Consider the following 10,871-nt stretch of genomic DNA (forward strand, 5'->3'; position numbering starts at 1 on the left):
ACGCAAAGACGTCGGCGTTTGCGCGGAGAAAGTCGACGAGCACTGCTTCCTATTTGGGGTCGAGCCCGGAACCGATCCGGATCTGCTTGGTGGTGTCGCCACTGGGGTCGAGGGGGACGGCCTTGACCGTCTCCGCTGGCTCGAAGTTGCTGGCATGGCGCTTCACGTCTGGCACCTCCTTGGAGAGGTTCTCCAGGTCGGCGATGAGGGCCTCGGACTCGGCGAGGGCCTCGGCGTACTCCACGCACTCCACGTCGCATTCGAACGCGTGTTTGTACGTGGGGCCGACGGTGATGACCCCGTTGGGGCCCGGCATCTTGAGCTTCAGGTAGGTGTAGTTGGGGACGGCCATGAACTTCGCGTAGCATGGCCTCCCTAGCACGGCGTGGTAGGTTCCTCGGAACCCGACCACTTCGAACGTCAGGGTCTCCCTTCGGAAGTTGGAGGGTGTCCCGAAGCAGACGGGGAGGTCGAGTTGCCCGAGGGGCTGGACGCGCTTCCCAGGGATGATCCCGTGGAAGGGCGCAGCGCCTGCTCGGACGGAGGACAGATCAACGCGCAGGAGCTTGAGGGTCTCGGCGTAGATGATGTTGAGGCAGCTGCCCCCATCCATCAGGACCTTGGTGAGCCTGACATCGCCGACAACGGGGTCGACGACGAGCGGGTATTTCCCCGGGCTCGGCACATGGTCGGGGTGGTCGGCCCGGTCGAAAGTGATGGGCTTGTCGGACCAGTCTAGGTAGACTGGCGCCGCCACCTTCACCGAGCAGACCTCCCGGCGCTCTTGCTTGCGGTGCCGAGCCGAGGTATTCGCCGCATGCCCTCCATAGATCATGAAGCAGTCGCGGACCTCGGGGAACTCTCCTGCTGGGTGATCTTCGTTCTTGTCGTCGTCGCGGGCCCTACCACCCTCGGCGGGTGGCCCGGCCCTGTGGAAATGACGCCGAAGCATAACGCACTCCTCGAGGGTGTGCTTGACGGGCCCCTGATGGTAGGGGCACGGCTCCTTGAGCATCTTGTCGAAGAGGTTTGCACCTCCGGGGGGCTTCCGAGGGTTCTTATACTCGGCGGCGGCGACCAGGTCCGCGTCAGCGGCGTCGCGTTTCGATTGCGACTTCTTCTTGCCTTTCTTCTTGGCGCCGCGCGGAGCAGACGCCTCGGGAGCTTCTTCTGATGGGCGGCCCTGGGGCTGCTTGTCCTTTCGGAAGATAGCCTCGACCGCCTCCTGGCCAGAGGCGAACTTGGTGGCGATGTCCATCAGCTCGCTCGCCCTGGTGGGGGTTTTGCGACCCAGCTTGCTCACCAGGTCGCGGCAAGTGGTGCCCGCGAGGAACGCGCCGATGACATCCGAGTCGGTGATGTTGGGCAGCTCGGTGCGCTGCTTCGAGAATCGCCGGATGTAGTCCCGGAGCGACTCCCCCGGCTGTTGCCGGCAGCTTCGAAGGTCCCAGGAATTCCCGGGGCGCACGTATGTGCCCTGGAAATTGCCAGCGAAGGCTTGGACCAAGTCATCCCAGTTGGAAATCTGCCCCGGAGGCAGGTGCTCCAACCAGGCGCGAGCAGTGTCGGAGAGGAACAGGGGGAGGTTACGGATGATGAGGTTGTCGTCGTCCGTTCCACCCAGTTGGCAGGCAAGGCGGTAGTCCGCGAGCCACAGTTCCGGTCTCGTTTCCCCCGAGTACTTCGTGATAGTAGTCGGGGGTCGGAACCGGGTCGGGAATGGCGCCCGTCGGATGGCCCGACTGAAGGCCTGCGGACCGGGTGGTTCGGGCGAGGGACTCCGATCCTCCCCGCTGTCGTAGCGCCCCCCACGCCTGGGGTGGTAGCCTCGGCGCACCCTTTCGTCGAGGTGAGCCCGACGGTCGCGTCGATGGTGCTCGTTGCCGAGGTGGCCCGGGGCCGCAGGCGCGGTGTTGCGCGTGCGCCCGGTGTAGACCGAGGCTTCCCGCATGAATCGGGAAGTCGCGGCATGAGGCTCCGAGGGATATCCTTGCCTTCGGGATGCAGTGCTCTCGGCCCGCCGAGCCGCAGCGCCTTCCAGGAGATTCTTGAGTTCTCCCTGGATTCACCGACCCTCGGTGGTTGACGGCTCCGGCATCGCGCGGATGAGCATTGCTGCGGTTGCCAGGTTCTGACCGACCCCGCTGGATGCGGGCAGCGACCTGATCCTGACATCGTTGGCGGCGCGGTGCTGGAGACCTTGGGGCAGATGACGTATTTCTCCGGCCAGGGGTTGGCCCACCCATGCATGTCCGACGTCCCGACGGATCGGCTCAAGCGCTCCTGTTCCCTCGTTGAGCCTGGCCTGCGCCTCGCGGACTTGCTCGAGTTGTGGGTCGTAACCCCCCGCCGGAGCGGGGACCACAGCTAGCTCCCGTGGGATGTCGGCGCGAGGCACCGGCCTAGGGAGATCACCGTCCTCCGGCATGCCAAGATGGTTGCCTTCGGAGGGATCCCCTAGCTCGATGTGGAAACATTCGCGGCTTGGGCCGCAGCTCTCGTCGCCAAGGCTGCGGCTTCCATCGGAACAGTCGGATAGGCAGTAGTCACATGCGGTCATGAAGTCCCGCACGGCACTGGGGTTGCCAAGTCCGGAGAAATCCCAACCGATGCTGGGATCGTCATCTTCCTCGGACCCAGAGGGCCCGTAGGTCGAGACGTCCGTCAGTCGGTCCCAAGGCGACCGCATACGGAACCTCAGTGGGGTTGCACTCGCCTCAATGAGAGCGCCCGCCAAAACGAGGTCGTTTGGCGGGTTGAGGCCGAGTCGAAATGACGCAAGATGGGAGTTAGTCGGTACCTTTTGGTCGACGAGGAGCGACGTAGTCACATCGGGGACTGGTTGCACCGTCATCTCTGGTTCGAGGGCGACGTCCTGCAGGCTTTCCGCGAGCGCGCCGGCGTCGTCTTCTTGCTCGGGGTCAGCGTGCCGCGGGGGGGACGGCGCTTGCCTCCGTCTTGAACGCGAGGTCGACGTCCGGCGTGCCTTCCGTTGGGGCGTCGGGGGCGTCGATTCGCTCGACGGCCGACGAAGCGCGGCCTCCTGCCTGGCCTTGACGGCCCCGCCTCCTCCTCCGTTGGCGGGGGAGAGAACGGAGCGAGCCCGAATGTTGCTCTTCCACCACGCAGGGAAGACGTCGTCGATTCCGCCGCCGGCGGGCGGGTTGTCGGCCGCCATTGCCGTAGTCGCACGGCGGTGGAAGAAGTATCATGTCGTAGCTGCCGTCGAAGGACATGAACTCAAGAGTCCCGAAACGAAGCACCGTCCCGGGCCGGAGAGGTTGCTGGAGACTGCCCATCTGGAGCTTGACGGGGAGCTGTTCGTCAGCACGCAGCAGGCCCCTACCTGGCGCGCCAACTGTCGGCGTTTCGAGACAGGGGGGTCCCTAAGCCGACGAGTGAGTGTGCTGCGTGCCCCAGCCCAGATGGGTCGAGCGCGTGGGCGAGCGCGAAGGGGGGAGAGGCGAGGTGGCCGGAGTCGAGTGTGAGAGAGGTGGAAGTCCCGCGGCCTTCGTGTTCGTCCCGCGCCCAGGTCAGGTGCGCTTGCAGTAGGGGGGTTACAAGCGTCCACGCGGGTGAGGGAAGCGAGCGGCCCCAAGAGAGCGCCTGTCCCGTCCTCGGTCCCGCGCGGCCAACCTTCTCTGAGAAGGCCCTGGTCCTCCCTTTTATAGTCGTAAGGAGAGGATCCAGGTGTACAATGGGGGGTGTAGCAGAGTGCTACGTGTCTAGCGGAGGGAGAGCTAGCGCCCTAGGTACATGCCAATGTGGCAGCCGGAGAGATCTGGGCACCCTGCTGGCATGATGTCGTGGCTGTCGGAGGTGCGGAGGAGCCTGGCGGAGGGACAGCTGTTGGAGCGGTCGAGTCCCTGCTGACGTCGTCCTGCTTCCGTAAGAGAGCTGGGGGCCGCCGTCGTCATAGAGCTTGTGGAGCGCCATCATTGCCCCTCCGGCGGAGCTGGCCGGATGAGACGTCGGTCTTGTTCTCCGTGACCCGAGTCGATTCGGGGTAGGATGATGATGGCGCTTCCTGTTGACGTGGCGGTCTGTGCCCTAGGCAGGGTGACATGGGGGTTCCTCTGAAGCCGAGGTTGAGTCTGCCTTCCGTTGCCTTGGCCGAGCCCGAGCCAAGGGGTCGGGCGAGGCGGAAGTCGTTCGGCCGAGGCCAGGGCGGAGTCCGAGCCCTGGGGTCGGGCGAAGCGGAGTTTCGTCGTCTTCCGGGTGTTAGCCCGAGTCCGAGCCCTGGGGTCGGGCGAAGCGGAGTTTCGTCGTCTTCCGGGTCTTAGCCCGAGTCCGAGCCCTGGGGTCGGGCGGAGCGGAGTTCGCCGTCTTCCGGGTCTTAGCCCGAGTCCGAGCCCTGGGGTCGGGCGGAGCGGAGTTCGCCGTCTTCCGGGTCTTAGCCCGAGTCCGAGCCCTGGGGTCGGGCGGAGCGGAGTTCGCCGTCTTCCGGGTCTTAGCCCGAGTCCGAGCCCTGGGGTCGGGCGGAGCGGAGTTCGCCGTCTTCCGGGTCTTAGCCCGAGTCCGAGCCCTGGGGTCGGGCGGAGCGGAGTTCGCCGTGGCGCCTTTGGCAAGGCCTGACTGCCTGTCAGACTCACTCTGTCGAGTGGCACTACAGTCGGAGTGGCGCAGGCGGCGCTGTCCTTCTGTCAGACTGGCCAGTGGAGCGGTGGAGTGACGGCGGTCACTTCGGCTCTGCCGGGGGCGCGTGTCAGGATAGAGGTGTCAGGCCACCTTTGCGTTAAATGCCCCTGCAATTTGGTCAGTCGGTGTGGCGATTTAGTCAAGGTTGCTTCTGAGCGAAGCCAAGGCCTCGGGCGAGCCGGTGATGTGTCCGCCATAAAAAGGGGGCCTCGGGCGAGACGGAAGTCTCTCGAGGTCGGCTGCCCTTGGCCGAGGCTAGGCTCGGGTGAAGCGTGATCGAGTCACTCGTGTGGACTGATCCCTGACTTAATCGTACCCATCAGGCCTTTGCAGCTTTATGCTGATGGGGGTTACCAGCTGAGAATTAGGCGTCTTGAGGGTACCCCTAATTATGGTCCCCGACACACACATATATATATATATATAGCCCTGGGCTTTCAAATGTTAGAGCAAGTTCTAGCCGACCACTCCCGATCTGACTGGACCGCACCAGCGCGCTCACCCACTCCACCCCAGGATGTCAGGTGGGTCCCTAGCCATGCACCAGGTCAACCTCCCCAAGTGCGTCAGTCAAACTTCCAGTCCAACAACTAACCTCCCACGTGAGACGCAAGCCATAAATTGTGGTTCTATTTTTTTTGCGTAAATAGAGTATACAGTCTATGGAAATAGCGTAAATAGTCCACAGGGATAGCATAAAACACCGCCCATCCACTCGACCATGTGCACATGCGCATGTGCATGTATGCAGATCCTATTTTTATGGTAGATCCGATAATTATGGTAGATCGTGAGAGTTTTCATTGCATGTACACAAATTTGGATGACATTTTCATATCCATTGCATGCGCGCAAAATTGGATGCCTCCATTAATATAGAATCGCTCCAACAGTCATGCAACTAAACTCGTTAGAACCATTTTCAAAAACAGCTAGTAAACTACGTGCATGTGCATATGCCTGTTTAAGATTTCACCAATCGCATGAGACTGGTAGTTTGGAACTGGCGGCAAATGCACTTCTTTGCTTATTTTAGATGGTCCATTAATGATAGAATTGAGTTTTAATTAACTATGGTTTTCTATACAGTTAAAGTTAACTTGATTCAATGAGATATACATTATTTGTACAAGAAATATGACTGGTTTTAATGATGTTTCTGATAACCATAGATAATTTGAGCTAACCTACTCAGATAACTCGCTGAAATATCTTGTACGTACGCCTACTTTTTAATTAAAATAAATATGACTGCTTCTAACAAGTCCTTGAAATATCCTTGTGGTTATCGGCCTTTGATTTTGTATTTCCATCACTGGACTCTTCTGCACGGTTTCGTGTCGTAAAGCTGAAACCTCTACCGTACACACTACAGGAAATCAATTAATTCCCGTCGGTCAGGAACCGACGGGAATAAGCCTTAAACCGACGGGAATAAGACTTACACGGTCCCGAAGCCACATAATGAAATTAGGTCGCCCATGCATACCATCGCGTCGCAATTTGTCTATGTCTCCCGCTGTTGGCCTACCGAGACACCTCATGTTTTGTTCATCAAACTCGCTATCAAATATTATTGTATGACATGAGATATTTGATAACATAAACTAATTCACATATGAACAGTTTAAGAAAACAAGTCTTACACAAAGTATTTCTCCACCTCAGGCATATTCGTGAACATGTACAGTAAAGCAGACTTCCGTTCTTCCATACTGAGGTGATATGCCTTGGGTGGACCAACGGCTTTGCCGTTTGTCTGAAAAATCGAAAGATCACTACACGGAGGCATCTCTCGTTCATCATCATGGTACCTTTTCTTTCGAGCAAATACATTATGTTCTTCTGCAAAGTAACAACTTGTGAAGTATGCTACCTCCTTTAGTTTAAATTGTTCCGCAATACATCCTTCAACTCTTGCCTTATTGCCCACCATTGCTCTAAGCTTCTTTAATGCTCTTTCTATATGAAACATCCACCTATACTGAACAGGACCACCGACCTTAGCCTCATATGGAAGATGTATAAAGAGATGCTGCATAGGATTGAAGAAACCCGGTGGAAATATTTTTTCCAATTTGCACAAAAGCACCGGTGCCTCTTTCTCCAGCTGTTCCATCACATCTCTTCTGATTTCTTTAGCACACAACTGTCTGTAGAAATAGCTAACTTCAGCTAACGTTTTCCACACAGCTTCGGAAATGTACCCACGAAACATTACAGGCATGAGCCTCTCCATAATTATGTGGAAGTCATGGCTCTTCAGTCCATTCATCTTCATTGTCTTCAAGTTCACAGATCTTCTAAAACTAGCGGCATAACCATCGGGGAATTTAATATCCTTCATCCACTTCATCACTTCTTTCCGTTGCTTAGATTTCAAACAATAGTCAGCTTTTGGTTTGCCTCCGTTTTCTCAAAGCACTTGGGTTGGACGATCACATATCACTGCTAAGTCCATGCGTGCCTTGTCATTGTCTTTCGTTTTATCAGGGAAATCCATGCATGTATTTATGAGGGCTTGGCAAAAGTTACTCTCTTGATGCATGACATCGATGTTGTGCATCAAAATCAATGACTTAGCATAAGGAAGCTCCCACAAGCCACATATGTGAGTCCAGTTATGCTCCTCACCAAAACCTTGATACCTTTTCCCACTCTCGTCTAGGACAAGTTTCATATGCTCTTCTGTAATTTCTATCCCACTACGTCGCTTGGGCGGTCCCTTCGTGACAATGGTGCCCTTCCTAAATTCCTTTCTCTGCCTTCTGAAGGGGTAATTGAAGGGTAGAAAACATCTATGGCAATCAAAGTAACATATCTTGCCACCAGCACTAAGACGAAAACAATCTGTATCTTTAGCACAATAAGGACACGTCAATCTACCATGCACGCTCCATCTAGAGAAAATACCATACGCCATAAAATCATGAACCGAGAACAGATATGCAACACGAAGATTGAATTTCTGCTTCTTGAAGCAGTCATAGGCTTCCACACCTTGCCATAGCTTCTTTAACTCTTCAATCAGTGGTTGAAGCATCACATTGAGGCGTACGCCAGGATGCTCAGGCCCAGGTATAACAAGACATAGGAACATAAACTCATATTTCATGCAAAGAGCAGGTGGAAGGTTGTACGGTATGGCAATGACAGGCCAACATGAATACGACACAGCGGTCATATTGAACGGCGTGAAACCATCAGTTGCCAAGCCGATACGAACGTTTCTTGCATCACTGGCAAAATCTGGATCAAATTTGTCAAGAGCCTTCCATGCATCACCATCTGACGGGTGCACCATTAACCCATCTTGTCTGTCCGTACAATCTTTATGCCACCTCATGTGCATAGCGGTCTTCCTCGAGAGAAACAAATGTTTCACTCTAGGAGTGAGAGGCATGTACCGAAGCTGTTTATGTGCAACCTTTGTCACCACCTTCTCCCCATCTACATTTACAAGCTCCACGTACCTCGACTTCCCACATTTTAAGCATTTCTGTTCTCTGCCATGTTCCTTCCAAAAAAGCATACAGTTGTCTTGGCAAACATCAATCTTCTCATACTCCATACCAAGACCTTCAAGCAATTTCTTGGACTGGTACATGTCTTTGGGCATCTTGTGACCCATAGGAAGAACCTCGCTAATCAAATCCACAAGCTCCTTGTAACAATTAATTGAGAATGCAAACTTGGACTTGATTGACATCAGTCGGGTCACGAATTCCAGCACGGTCACGTTAGTGTGCCCGTGAAGAGGCTCTTTTGACGCTTTGAGTAGGTCGAAGAACTTCTGAACCTCCGGTGTAGGTGAATCATGATGATCTGGTGCCAGTTCAGGCTGCAGATCCTCAAGCATCTGGTCCATCCTATCAACATCATCTTCACCGTCATCAACTTCTACTTCTGCTGCTCGTTCAACATCTTCACCATGGAGATACCAGACCTTATAGCCTGGCACGAAACCATGCGAACACAGGTGTAGTGTGACCTGCCTCTTGGTGTGGCTCGTCATATTTCTACATTTATTGCATGGACACCTAATGTTATCTATTTGTGACAAAGCAGCTGCATGGTCCAGAAACATCTGCGTCTTGGCAAACCATTCACTTGTGTGACACCCACCCTTCTTGAAACCTTCATACATCCAATCACGTCTATCACCCATATTGCGGCTGTGTGTACGAGTAAGAATTGCGTGTGTGAGACATTCATGTTTATAAACGTCACACATACATCTATAGATAAATAGTTAAACTATATATATACATAACATAACTATATATATACATAACATAAACATCACACATACATCTATATATATATATATATATATATATATATATATATATACATAACATAACTATATATATACATAACACATAAACGTCACACATACATATATATATACATAACATATCATCCAATTCATTAACTAATAACATTAAACAACACATTTTATATTTGCAACATAAAATTAAAAATATGAAGACTAATAACACTGTTAATTAACAAATTTTAAAAAAACTTAATCACATAACAGTTAACTCCCGTCGGCCATAAAAAACCGACGAAAATAAAACATTACAATATATATAATATACCTTGAATGCTTTGCGCGGACGACGGTGGTGGACGACGTCGATGTGGGGAAGTCGTGGCTACCGTGGACGGCGGCGGGTGACGGCGTTGGGCGGGCGACGGTGTTCGGCGGCGGTCGTCGGGCGCCCGGGCGGGGGCGGGGGCGGTGGCCGTGGGCGCGGGGCGGCGCGGCGTGGGACCGGCAGCCGTGGGCGGGGGCGGCGGCCGTGGGCTCGGTGCGGCGGCTGGGCGAGCGGCGTGACGGCCGCGGGGCGGCGGGCGAGCGGGGCGGCGGCGGGACGGCGGCGGGGCGGCGACGTCGGCCGGCGGCGTGCGGGCGGTGGTGGGCAGAACGGCGGCGCGGGCGCGGGCGTAGAGAGAGCGCGCGGTGAAAGAAACAGAAAGGAAGAAGAAAGGCACGACGGTGGTTATTTCGAATAACTCCCGTCGGCCTGGCGGCGCGGCCGACGGGAGTTAGTTAATCGCCATCGGCTGTACGCGGGCCGACGGGAGTTAGTTAATCCCCGTCGGCTACGTTGACTGGCCGACGGGAATTAAATAATTTTCGTCGGCCTTACTTTGGCCGACGGGGATTAATTAATTCCCGTCGGCCCGCACGCAGGCCGACGGGAATTAATGTAGCCGACGGGAATGCTTTGAATTGCTGTAGTGACATCCCTGACTTGTGAAAATGTTCTACAGGCATTGTCTCTATTTTTATGAGTTGTTGATTTGAAGCTGGCTGTGGAAATTAAACTGAGTTCAGACAAGGACAATAATAGTAGTAGAAGGAAGAAGGTAGCATCAATTCTATGTTCCCTCAAGCCAAAACTTCAAAAAAAATAGGTAGAGTTTCTTTTGAGGTTCCAGTTTTCGTCTATGGCTTTAGTCCAGTGCAAGTATACATAGCAATATAGATTTTGACAATAAATGGTTCAACGATGAGCCACCCATTCTCTAACGAGGGATTTTTTTCATGAGTCATGGCTTTAGTCGCGCTTGCAGTGTTGTTGTGTACGGAGTATGAGATAATAGAACTTATGGTAACTCCTCCACATAATAGAGTTAGGCCTCCTTTGGATTGAAATTTCCGTTTCTTATATTTTCTGTGAAAATGAACTGATTTCTGCGAAATTCATATATGATTCCTGTGAAATTCCTGCATTCTAAAGTAGATCTTAGATTCTTGTATGAGTTGATTGTATTGTATATGATATAGGAAACAAATTGTAGAATACTGTAATAAATAAATCGTACAATATCATGTGCCATGTAATAAACCATTTTTTTGTTTTTTCAATTCATAAATATAGATGTGCCTGGACCAACGATTTCAAGTAGACCAATTAATCGGTCTAGTCGGTCAGGAAGCCACGATTAGGCTTAACGACTCGATTAGGTCTCCTGGTCATCCGATCGTCTCACTAATCGTTACCTAGACGTGAACTTGAACTTCACAGAGCTGGGTATAAAATATATCTCAATAGTTATTGTGCGTACTTTTGGAATTCGGGTTGGTCAGCTACTACACAGAGCGACGAATGCTTTCACAACAAAGTGATTACTAGATACTAATATTGAAACAAAGAAAATTAACTTCGAGAGTACAAGCAACCTTTCATTGTGACCATACCATCTAATATGTTTTCCAC

This window comes from Zea mays, chromosome 4, assembly GCF_902167145.1.
Source record: "Zea mays cultivar B73 chromosome 4, Zm-B73-REFERENCE-NAM-5.0, whole genome shotgun sequence".
In the NCBI taxonomy this organism is placed as follows: domain Eukaryota; kingdom Viridiplantae; phylum Streptophyta; class Magnoliopsida; order Poales; family Poaceae; genus Zea; species Zea mays.